The sequence below is a fragment of the Oryctolagus cuniculus genome, chromosome 1, assembly GCF_964237555.1.
Source record: "Oryctolagus cuniculus chromosome 1, mOryCun1.1, whole genome shotgun sequence".
NCBI classification, from domain to species: Eukaryota; Metazoa; Chordata; class Mammalia; order Lagomorpha; family Leporidae; genus Oryctolagus; species Oryctolagus cuniculus.
The window spans coordinates 6,870,060-6,882,667 of NC_091432.1; positions in this window are offsets into that span (position 1 = coordinate 6,870,060).

Consider the following 12,608-nt stretch of genomic DNA (forward strand, 5'->3'; position numbering starts at 1 on the left):
CCCGGACTCGGGCCATCCTCCACTGCTTTCCCAGGCCACAGCAGAGGGCTGGATTGGAGGTGGAGCAGCCGGGACTCGTACTGGCGCCTATATGGGACCCGGCACTACAGGCAGTGGCTTAATCCACTACACCACAGCGCCGGCCCCAGTCAAGGACATTTTCATTTCAGAATTTATAACTTGCAAACCAGGACTTGGTTCTTCTGTAACGGCCTGTTCTCGTTTCCGAATTTCTGCGTCTGTTTCAAGGACTCGTCTCCGTCTTGCTCTTAGAGGACCCCGGCAGGCTCTGTCAGCAGGTGACCTCTGTGGGGCAGATCTTACTGCTTGTTGACAGCTCACCTTCCGCTGCCCTTATCCCACGCCCTGCCTCATGGCCTTAAGATGTGCAAGTGGGAAACAGAGACGAATGGAAGCTACATGAGTCGTGATCGCCATGAGGAGAAACAAGGCAGCAAAACGGGGTGGGGGGGACTATGGGCAGCCAGGGACGGCTTCTTGGTGGAGGTGACACTGAAGAGCATGAGCCAAGGTCCTGGGGTAGGAATCTTCACGTGTGCTCAGGGGGTGGTAAGGAGACCGGCGTGGTTGGGGCAGAGAGACGGGGACAGCAGAGCTGCTGCGGGCCAGAACCTATAGAGTCTTTTAGGGTTGGGAGGGAAGCGCATCCTATTTGATGCAATTAAATTTTCTTAACTATTTATTTGAGAGGCAAAGAGAGAGAGAGTTCCCACCTGCTTAGCTCTCTGTCTCCAAACGCCGGGTGCGGCCGGGAACTCCCAGGTCTCCCCGGTGGGCAGCAGGGACCCAACTACTCCAGCCGTGCTGCCGCCTCCCAGGGTGCGTGTCAGCAGGAAGCCTTGAACCCAGGCACGGCCAGGTGGGCTGTGGGTGTCCCAGCTGGCGTCCTAACCACTAGGCCACACGATCCCCGTGGTGGCTGGGTGGGGAGCGGGCAGAAAAGCAGGCAGTGGTGGGGACCCCGCGTGAGTGACCGGCAGGGTCGGGGGAGCTCATTCGGCTGAGAGCTGCTTGGGCTGGGGGCAGAGCAAGGGGAGGAGCCCAAGCCATCCACTGGGGCGGGGCCTGGAGAGGCCAGCAGGGAGCAGGCGTCCTTTGGCTCCCGAGGGATGTGGCTGTCAGGGGTCCAGGTGGTGGCACCAGGAGCGACCACGAGCGAATGACCAGGGCGCACTCACCTGGGAGTGACCTTGCAGGGCCGGAGCCGGGCTCGGCCGTGGAGGCCAAAGCAGGGGGATGCGGAACCAGGGCGGCCTGAAGCCCCCGCAGCCAGAGGGGAAGCCTCCTGTGGGCTTATTTATTTATTCCAGAAAGAGAGAGAGAGAGAGAGAGAGAGAGAGAGAGAGAGAGAGAGAGAGAGGTCTCCCACCCGCTGGTTCACTCCCCAACTGGCCGTAATGACCGAGCTGGGCCAGGCCAAAGCCAGGAGCCAGGAGCTTCTTCCAGGTCCCCAGGTGGGTGCAGGGGCCCCAGGACTTGGGCCACCACCGATGCTCTCCCAGGTGCATTAGCAGGGAGCTGGGTCGGAAGTGGAGCAGCCGGGATGCGGCATGAAGGCGGGGCTTCACCCCCTGTGCCACAGCGCCGGCCTCCACGTTCGGTTTTTGTGCAAAATCCTACATGGCTGTCACCCACCATCACCATCAGCTGACAGCCCTCCCGCAAGAGGCATCTGGGACCGTGGCCTCTTCCCTCCTGTGGCTCTGCACCTGCCCGGGCCGCGGTGCCCCGTGCATGAAGGCAAAACCAGGGGCGGGGGGTGGCGAGTCCACCTGCCTCGGGCCGGAAGCGCCGCGCCGTGAGCCGGTTCGCTCTCGCTGCTGAGAACTTAGTCCCGGCGTGGTGGGAAGGCAGCTCCCGGCCACAGCTCTGGGAGGGGTCAGGACCCCCACCCCGTGCAGTGGAGGCGGGGCCAGGGCTGGTGCCCCCTGGGGTCTCTGATCAGGTGTTGTGAGTGAGACCGTGGGGAGGCCTTGGGTGTGTGCTGACCACTGCGGGGCCGGGGTGGGGGGGAGGGGAGGGTCTCGGAGCGGGGACAAGGAGTGGGCAGAGCAGGGTTTTACAGGGGAGGGGGAGCTGGGAGGCGGGCAGTTGTCCGTCTGGCCAAGACTGTGGGGTGAGCGGGGGTGGAAGGCGAGGTTTTGGGAGGAAGGAAGGTCACGGATGGGAGGAGCGGAACCGGCGGAGGGAGACCGGCCCGCCCCAGCCAGCCTGCTGGAAGCCAGGCCCCGCTCCGCAGCGACGGCAGGTTGTGGGCAGCGGGCGTGGGCCACTGTTGGTCAGCGCGGATTTTTTTTTTTTTTTTTTGACCCGGGATGCACCGCGGGCGTCTTCCTGGCCGGAAGCTGCCGCCGGTTTTCTGCGATTCCGTGATGCCCTGCGGTGCCAGCAGCTGCCTCTGGGCTCGGGCCAGCCAGGAGAAAGGGCAGGCGGGAGCTGACCGCCCAGCCGGTGACTCAGCACAGCCGTAGCCCTAGCCAGGCTGTGAATCCAGGCAGGCGGCTGGAGGAGGCACTCCTAGAGCCTGGGGGTTTGCTCGGTGCCCGCCGGGCTCCGCACCCCCGAGCGCTCTCCCTGTGGGCTGGGCTCTTTGTGATGGACTGTTCTCCTGGGAGGAAGCCCCGGACTGGGCCACTCTGGGGGCTCTGCCAGCCTCCAGATGGTCACTCTTTGCTGGAGCCTCGGCTGGCTGCCCAGCGCTCCGGGGAGAAGCCCAAGCGCCCGGAACGCTCTTGCCCGCTTTGCTGCCTGCTTGCCTGGTGCCAAGGAGCGCAGGCTCCTCTTGAACACGCCCTCTGCCCATCCCCCCGCCTGAATGCCCTGTGCCCATCCCCCAGGCCAAACCCACCCCTCGACCACATCCTCCGCTCCGTCCCTGAGTGCCCCGCGGTGTTCCCGGCCTGCTGCAGGCGCCCATGCAGGTAGCTGCGGGTTCCGTAAGCCCAGGTCCTGGGCACAGGCCATGGCCCGCAGACCCCGCACAGGCAGGGCGGGAGACGTGAGGCAGGCCTTAGCTTCGGGGTGAGCCCAGCCTTGCTGTGGGCGGGCATGTGCCCCCCGCCTTGAGGACAAGACGTCCTGGTCCTTGGGGGTCCTCACTCTCTCTGGCCACGGGCGAGCACAGCGGGAGCCGCAGCCCGCGTGCGCCCATGCTCCGGCTGCCTCCCCGGGGCCCCTGGGTGCTGCTGCCTCAACCTCCCTGAAGCCTGGACGCCACTTTCTGAAGGCCGCGTGGGCTCTGCTCCTGTCACTGCTCTGAGCTGGGCTGGCTACAACGCAGAGTCCCCCCAGGGCCACTGAGAAGGGCTGGGTGCTGATGGGGGGGTGGAGGTGGTGGAGGTGCTGGAGGTGGAGGTGGTGGTGGAGGTGGTGGAGGTGGAGGTGGTGATGGTGATGGTGGTGGTGGTGGAGGTGGTGGAGGTGGAGGTGGTGATGGTGGTGATGGTGGTGGTGGTGATGGTGGAGGTGGTGGTGGTGGAGGTGGTGGAGGTGATGGTGGAGGTGGTGGTGATGGTGATGATGATGATGGTGATGATGGTGGTGGTGATAATGGTGGAGGTGGTGGTGGAGGTGGTGGTGATAGAGGTGGTGGTGGAGGTTATGGAGGTAATGGAGGTGATGGTGGTGATGGTGGAGGGAGGTGCTGGTGGTGGTGATGGTGGAGGTGATGGTGTTGATGGTGATGATGGTGGTGGTGATGATGGTGGAGGTGGTGGGGTGGTGATGATGGTAGTTTTGGTGGTGGTGATGGTGATAGTCACCGAGTCTTCCCTGTGTGTTGGCCACTAGAGTCCTTTTCTTTCTCTCTTTTTTTTTTTTAAGATTTATTTATTTATTTGAAAGTCAGAGTTACACAGAGAGAGGAGAGGCAGAGAGATAGAGAGAGAGAGAGAGAGAGGTCTTCCATCTGCTGGTTCACTCCCCAATTGGCCGCAACGGCCGGAGCTGCGCCGATCCGAAGCCAGGATCTTCCTCCGGGTCTCCCACGTGGGTGCAAGGGCCCAAGCACTCGGGCCACCTTCTACTGCTTTCCCAGGCCATAGCAGAGAGTTGGATTGGAAGTGGAGCAGCCAGATCTCGAACCAGCGCCATATGGGATGCCGGCTCTTCAGGCCAGGGCGTTAGCCCACTGCGCCACAGCACCTGGCCCCTAGAGTCCTTTTCATGTCTCACTCACGTCACCCTTCCAAAAGGCCTCCTCATTAGAGACCCAGCCTCACACCGTACACCCTCACACCCATACACCCTCACACCCACCAGTACACCCTCACACCCTGACACCCACCTGTACACCCTCACCCACCCGTACACCCGTACACCCTCACACCCACCCGTACACCCTCACACCCTGACACCCACCCGTACACCCTCACACCCTGACACCCACCCGTACACCCTCACACCCTTGCACCCACCTGTACACCCTCACACCCTCACACCCACCCTCACACCCTTGCACCCACTCTGACACACGTGGAGCAGGCTCGGCAAGCCTACCCAGGCCGCCAGTTGCTCTGAGGCCGAATCGGGACCCCGGCCGAGCTTTGTCTGGGGCTCGGGTGCCTGGGAGCCCTGGGAGCCGCCTGTAGGCGCCTGTACCTCACGCCCTGCTCCCTGTCCTTTGAAGTGGGGTCCCCCGTGTCCTCTCTTCCCCAGCCCCAGGCAAGGGGGGTTCCTCTGGACCCGCACCTCCCCAAGGACCCCCAAATCAACCGTCGTCCTGGTGCCTGCCCGGGACGCGTCCCTCTCCCCCCCCCGCTGCTGCCGCCCCCCCTTTTGACCCGGGCCCCACGCTGGCTACATGTCTGTGTCACCAAAAGGCCCGGAGAGGTCCCCAGCCGGGGGCGGCCTTTCCACGGCCCTCGTCCCTGCTGCTGCCGCTGTCCGGCGCGAGGCCCCTCTCGGCCTCCAGGGTCGCTGAGTCACCAGGACCCTCTTCCTGCCCCGCCATCATTCCGGGCACTCAGCTGGGCCCTGGGGGCAGGCGGTGGCCGGGCAGATGGGGGGGGGGCCGTCGGCTGGGCGCCAGCTCAGAAGGAGACCAAGGCTGGGGTGGGGTGCATGCATCTGTGGGTCTGATGGGCCCCCTCGTGGGCGCTGCCCTGACCAGAGGCCCACGCTGAGCACAGACCCCGCGCCCCCTCCCGCGAGCCCGGGCCCAAGGGGCTGCTGGGCCCCGCTAAGTGGGTCAAGGAGAGCAGCCGCCGGCCCGCTCCGCTCCCGCCCTGTGCCCGGCGGCTCCTGCAGCTTGGCCCTGCTGCTCGGAAGGGACTTCGCTCTCCTGGCTGTGTCAAAAAGATATTTCATGTTAAAATTCAACGGAGGGACGGGGACCAGCGGCCGGCCGGCTTCTCAGGAGGGGAGGGTTGTGAGCAGGTTGAGCTTTGCCCGCACTGGATGCTGGCGGGGTCTGGCCTGCAGCCGGCCACAGCCAGCGGGGGTGTCGGGTTGGGGGTGAAGGCCGCCCCACAGCCTCCGCACCCCCTTCCTGGGGTCTGGCCCAGTGCTGCTCCCAAGGTTGTCACTTGGCCATGTTGCAAGCAGGTCTCCGGCTGACTTGGGAGCTGCAGCCCGGGTTAAGAGGGGCGGGCCTGAGTGAGGGCGGGGACCGGAGGGCCGGACATGGCTCTCGGCCATCTCTCCCATCTCCCTGGCACACGCACAGCGGGCTTGTGAGCGCCGGCCTTCTGCTCTGCTTCTGTGCCTGGAGGAGCTGCATGGACTGAGACAGCAATCCCGCAATCCCACGCATGCTCCCTGGACAAGAGGACAGTGTGGCCCGGTGGTTATACACACAGACTCTGGTGTCAGGCTGCCTGGGTTTCAATTCCCGTTCCGCCCACGCCGTGTGGCCTTGGGGAAGTCCCTCACTCTCTCTGTGTGATGGAAGTGATAAGGGAGAGACAGAGAGAGAGAGGTTTTCCATCCGCTGGTTCACTCCCCAGATGGCCTCAACGGCCGGAGCTGGGCCAATCCAAAGCCAGGAGCCAGGAGCTTCTTCCGGGTCTCCCACGCTGGTGCAGGGGCCCAAGGACTTGGGCCATCTTCCACTGCTTTCCCAGACCACAGCAGAGAGCTGGATTGGAAGAGGGGCAGCCGGGACTAGAACCAGTACCCACACAGGATGCCAACGTCGCAGGCAGAGGATTAACCAAGTGAGCCATGGCGCTGTCTCCGCAGCCCCCAGGAGTTTAACCTGAGCCAGGCTCTGGGGGAGCGGGGCTAGACGTGGGGTCCGACCGTGCAGGCACCCAACCGTAGGCTGCACAGCCAGGCCATGCCCGGTGGAAACGGGCCGCATCTGCCACGTGGCTTCCATGCGCCCGCGGCTCCAGCAGAGGCCTCGGTTTTCTAGCAAGAGCACCTGTGTTGCAGGTGCCAGAGCAGCCGCTGACCCCCCGCCCCAACCCCCAATTCGGGCAACACCCAGGAGGGTCTGGGGGTGAGGGCGAGGGTGGGTGTGGCCTCGGCTCTCCCGGGGCCTCCGCCCACCCCCTCGCCGCCCAGCAGGGCCTCTGTCCGGGGCGGGTCGTATCCTGGAAGCGTGGCTGTCAGTCACCGGCCTCCACGCACACAGATGCACGCGGCGCATGCGCAGGTCTGTGCAGCAGAGGCCACATGCGTGCCGGTCCCCCGCTGCGCCCCGGCCCCGGCCTGCCTGGGCAGCCCTCACTGTCGCTGTCATGGCCCCGCGTCCCTGGCGCCTGTCACCCGCTGTGGCGCAGCTGGGGCTGCTCCCTCCCCGCCCCCTGAGGAATTCGGTTCTGAGCGGTTAAGACCTACAGATGCTGACAGTGGAGGGTGGCCAGAACAGCCACTGGCCAGTAGGCACCTCCCTGGGGCCGCCCACGCCCCTCCCCCGGACCAGGGGGAGAAGGTGGGGGGGGCAGAAACCCTACCACCTGCTGCCTCCAGGGTGGGGGTGTGCTGAGCAGGAAGCTGGCACCAATCCCGGGCACTGCCATGTGGGTGGGGGCCCCGCCCCGCGCAGCGTCTGAGCCACTAAGGCAAACGCCTGCACCCTACTGAGCCAGGCCCCAGCAGAGCCCTGGGGACCCCGGGGGGGGGCATTCCCGCCTGCAGGTGGTGCTGGGCGGCGGGGAGCCGAGGGCCGCACTGCAAGGCCGGGCAGCGGGCTCCGCGAAGACAGATGCTGTGCAGGTGATGGACGGGATCCAGAGGCCGGGTGTGGACACCCAGGGGTGGGGGCCTCACAAGGAATGAACCCAGAGGTGCGGGGAGAGGCGGGACTTGGCCTGGGTTTCCTGCCTCTGCTGTGCAGGGGCCGCCAGGTCACTGCTGGCGCGGTGTGACCTGCTGTGCCAGGCCTGTCCCCAGGTGCCCTGGCCAGGGTGTCCTCCCGCGGCACGGCTGCAAGAGGCGCGTGTCTGACACGCTTGGGGTGGCCCAGAGGCTGGGTTTTGAGGGAGCACCACTGGCAAGGTCCCGGATTGCACTCTGCACCGCCCCCTGCAGGCCGCGCCCTGCACTGCCCCCTGGAGGTTGAACCTTGTACTGCCCCCTGCAGATCGAGCCCTGCACTGCCCCCTGCAGGAGACTGCTATTAGCTAACACCAGACTTTACTCAAATTTCGTGCGTCTTCCCTGTAGTCTTTTGATTCCTGGATTCGGCCTAGGGCACGGCGCTGCATTTCTGCACTACACCTCCTTCAGCCCGTGGAAGTCTCTCCATCTGTCCTCATCACAACTGGACAGGCTTTTTCTTTTTTAAAAAAGATTTTAATTATCTAATTGATTTAAAAACAGAGTGTCAGGGAAAGACAGAGAGAGACAGAGATCTTCCACCTGCTGGTCCACTCTGCAAATGGCTGCAACAGCCAGGGCTGGGCCAGGCTGAAGCCAGAAGCCAGGAGCTCCATCCGGGCCTCCCACGCGGGTGCAGGGCCCGCGCGCTTGCCGTCACCCGTGCCTTCGCAAATGCATCAACGGGGAGCTGGGAGCTGGGTTGGGAGCGGAACAGCCAGGGCTCAAGCCACACTCCGAGAGGGGGCGCCGGCTTTGCAAGTGGCAGCTTAGCTCCTGCCGCACCACAGCGCCAAGCCCGCAACCTCGCGCAGTGGTCAGCGTTGGGTAGAAAGGGCCTTGCTTTGGGGTTGTGTGACGTCTCCCTCACGCGTAGCCGGGGCTGGGGGTTTCCAGTAGAAGACCGGCCCCCGGGCCCTCGTCAGCCATCAGATCCGGGTGCCTGGGCAGGGCTGTTGATCTCGCAGGCACCGCCAGGCATGTGGGGGAGGGGGTGTCTGCCAGGTTTCCCGGGAGCTGTGACTGAAGCCGGCACGTGCACCGTGGGACTCCAGGCCTCTGACGACCCCAGGCCTGCCCCCCGAGCAGCTGACTGTGGCTGGCAAAGAGGCACCCGCAGCCCAGCTGCCAGCCCTGCTCTAAGTCTCTGGCCAGACCCAAGCAGGCCTCCAGTGCTGGGCAGCCCGCTGCTTCCTCATCTGCCCTCTCCCCACTCTGCTCGCCCCATCCTCTCCCTGCCCCCTCCCTCGGAGCCTCCCCCACGTGCCTGGCCCCTCCAGTCCCTGCACCCTGGGATCTAATTCTGGAGGCAGCACTTGGCCTGTGCACCCTCATCCGCCTCCCGCAGAGCCACGGCCGCTCAGATGGGGGGAAGGAAGGGGTGGCGGGAGACCCGGGACCCCACCCATGCTGGCATCGACCATGCAGCTCTCTGTCCAGGGACATCGGGGGCACTGCGAACAGCTCTTGGAAAAGTAGTGCTAAAATATACGCTCAGGGGCTGGCGCTGTGGCGTGGTGGGTAAAGCCGCCACCTGCCGTGCCGGCATCCCACATGGGCGCCCATTCAAGGCCAGGCTACTCCACTTCTGATCCAGCTCTCTGCTGTGGCCTGGGAAGGCAGTGGAGGGTGACCCAAGTGCTTGGGGCCCTGCACCTGCGTGGGAGACCTGGAAGAAGCTCCCGGCTCCTGGCTTCTGTTTGGCTCAGCTTCGGCCGTTGCAGCCAGCTGGGGAGTGAACCAGTGGATGGAAGACCTCTCTCTCTCTCTCTCTCTCTCTCTCTCTCTCTCTCTCTGCCTCTCCTTCCCTCTCTGTGTAACTCTGACTTTCAAATAAATAAATGAATCTTTTTCTTTTTTTCGGTGCAAGTTTTTTGTTTGCGATCCAGCTGGGTTTTCCATTGTGTGCGTTTGCCGTGGAGGTGGCCACGTCCCCTCCTGGAAGGGCATCTGTGAGGCACTCAGGAGAACCCGGGACAGTGGTGACCTCAGAGGGGAGGGGCAGGAGGGGACGCCCCGCGAGGCTCCAGGTCAGCAGCCGGGCTGGGCTTCACGGCGCCTTGCTGACGGCACGCCTCACCTGTGCTCCTAACTGTGTTGATGTGTCTGAGTGACCTGGAGCACGCGACTCCCTGCAGGTCCACTTCCCCGATGACGGTGGTGGCCGGGGCAGGGCCAGCCCAAAGCCAGAGCCCCGAACTCCATCCAGGTCCTCCACGCAGGTGGCAGGGACCCACCGGCAGAACCCTCACTTCTGTCTCCCGGGGCCTGCGTCAGCAGGGGGCTGGGGTCGGGAGGAGAGCTGGGCGTTGAACCAGGCACCCCAGGGGAAGGGAGAGGGGCTGCTAGCCAGCACTAACCTAGCCACGAGGCCAGGCCCCGCCCCTGCGATTTCTCACTCCTAGGTTTCCCTGAGTGTCCCTGAGCGGGCAGCTTCCTGGGTTTGGGGCGCACGTGTCCCCCACGAGGTCATCCTGGTAACCAGGAGCGGGGGCAGCGTCATCGCCTCCCTCGTCTCCCCGGCCGTGGGCAGACCCCACCCTGCTTTCTGTCCCTACGACCCCTGTGTGGCTCTAGAATTTTCCATAAATTCTGCCCCAAAGCGGGTTCGTGCAGTCACCTGCTGACCCGCGTTGGGGTCGCCCCCAGGCCTGGGTGGCTGCAGACGGAGCTGCCGTGAACATTCGTGCATGGAGCTCTGCTTGGAGTCCGCTCCCGTTTCTTTTCAAGATTTAGTTTATTGATTTGAACGGCAGAGAGAGGCAGAGCGACCGATGTCCTCCATCCACTGGTTCACTCCCCCGATGGCCGCGACAGCCGGGCCTGGTCCAGGCTCAAGCCGGCAGGCGGCGCAGGCGGCGGCTCCACCGGGGTCTCCCGTGTGAGTGGCAGGGGCCCCGCCCTCGAGCCCTCCTCCCAGGAGCATTGTGGGTAGCTGGATGGGAAGGGGAGGCAGAGCCCGGCCCACCCAGGCACCCCAAGCTGCGGCCTGCTCTTCCGTTTTTGTAGCAGCGTCTTTCCGACAGCAAAACTCTCCGGTTTTCGTGAAGTCCCATCGAGCAGGTTTTCTGTCATGCTTCATATTTTTGTGTCCTTTGTAAGAAATCTTTGCCAAACCTGAGGCTCTTAGAATTTTCTTCTAAAAATGTTATCATATCAGCTCTTAGATCTAGGACACAAAGTTAATTTTTGGATTGAAGGGAGTCGGGTTGATCTGGTGTGAGTTGGGTTGATCTAGTGTGCGTTGGGTTGATCTGGTGTGAGTCGGGTTGATCTGGTGTGAGCTGGGTTGATCTGGTTTGAGTTGGATTGATCTGGTGTGCATTGGGTTGATCTGGTGTGAGTTGGGTTGATCTGGTGTGAGTTGGGTTGATTTGGTGTGAGTTGGGTTGATCTGGTGTGCATTGGGTTGATCTGGTGTGCGTTGGGTTGATCTGGTGTGAGTCGGGTTGATCTGGTGTGAGCTGGGTTGATCTGGTGTGAGTTGGATTGATCTGGTGTGCATTGGGTTGATCTGGTGTGAGTTGGGTTGATCTGGTGTGAGTCGGGTTGATCTGGTGTGAGTCAGGTTGATCTGGTGTGAGTCGGGTTGATCTGGCGTGAGCTGGGTTGATTTGGTGTGAGTCAGGTTGATCTGGTGTGAGTTGGCTTGATCTGGTGTGAGTCGGGTTGATCTGGTGTGAGTCGGGTTGATCTGGTGTGCATTGGGTTGATCTGGTGTGAGTTGGGTTGATTTGGTGTGAGTCGGGTTGATCTGGTGTGAGCTGGGTTGATCTGGTATGAGTTGGGTTGATTTGGTGTGAGTTGCTCCTAGGTGTCCCCTCCCCCTCTCCCACGCTGTTGGTAAATGAGATTATATAAAAATGCCCAATTTGGGGGTAGTCATTTGTACACAGACGAGATGTTCAGGCATTGGCCCAGTGTGTTCCAAGTCTGCTAAACCATGTGTAAGATCCCGGAGCGGCCCTGCGTGTTCCTTAGGGGGTTCTACAGACGCTTCTGTCACCTTCATAAACACCCTGCGGTGCCTTCTTGCTCCAGTGAGAACCCGGGATGACTGGAGGTGGAGAGAGTGGACGTCCAGCCTCGCTCCCATCCCCTGGGGGAAGCGTCCAATCTCCCACCACCAAGTAGGGTGACAGGAGACCCTGCCCGGGCCAAGGAAGCTCCCTGTATTCCGACTTTGTCTTTCTCATCTAGTAGGATGAACAGACCTTCGTCCCCTTTCTGTCCTGTTAATAACCGAACTTGGTAACCTTGACTTTCAGATGTCAAACCCCTGGGGACGAAGTCCACCTGTCACAATGCATTGCCCCTTTACTAAGCAGATTGTGGTATTCAGCTAATTAACGTCAGGATTTCTCTATGTTTGTCCATGCTGGTTTTTGTGTTCCTTGCTTTAATTTTTTTCTGGCTCTGGTTTCGGGAGGAGGCTGGCTTTGTGGGATGAGTGAGGGGAGTGGTGCCCCTTTTTCAATGTTCTGGATGGTTTTGCGTAGAATTGTTTTCATTTCCTGCTCAAACATTTGGTGGGATTCACTGGTGCAGCCGTGTGAGCCCAGTTTTCCCTGTGGGGGGTTGGGAGCCATTTGTTCCGTTTCTAGAATCTGTGCAGGCATTTAGGGTCCCACCCACCCTCTTCCATGAGCGTGGCCGTTTGCGTCACCCGGGACATTTGTGTTGGATGTATTGGTAAAATCCCGCTGGCCCTGCCCTCAGCCCCAGCTGCGCGTCTGTGGGGTCTGTAGTGGCGCCTCCTGTCTCCTCCTTGCACTGCTGATGGGTTATCTTCTTTAGAAATCTCCGTCTTCTCCATCAGCTTTAGGTCGTGTTGATTTTCTCGTTTTTCTATTTCTCCCCGGACGCCGGGGACCAGGCACGATGGTGGCAAGGACCGGCCGGGCCCCCGAAGCAAAGAAGGAGGTGGACTGGGGCTCTGAGGTGACACTGAGTGGGTGTGTGCCAGGTGGGAGGGACTCAGAGGGGACCGAGTGTGGTTTCTGTCGTCCCTGCCCTGTTTGCTTCAGTCTGTAGCCGTCTGCAAACCTGTCAATCACGTGCTGCCTCGGGAGCCACCCCGCCCTCCGGATGCCAGGAACTCTGCCTCCCCCCGCCCCCGGGGCCACTCTGTCCCTGGGTGCCAGTGTGGTCCTCCCCGCACAGTGAATACAGGTGACAACTGAACGGCCGACAGCCTCATCTCGCCCCTGTTAGGGGCCAGGAGTGTGGCCACCCACAGCCAGGGCAGGAGGCCCACGGCCCTGGATGGGAGGTGGCAGCCAGGGTGGGAGTCAGCTTTGGGGTGGGCACGACCTGGACGCCTG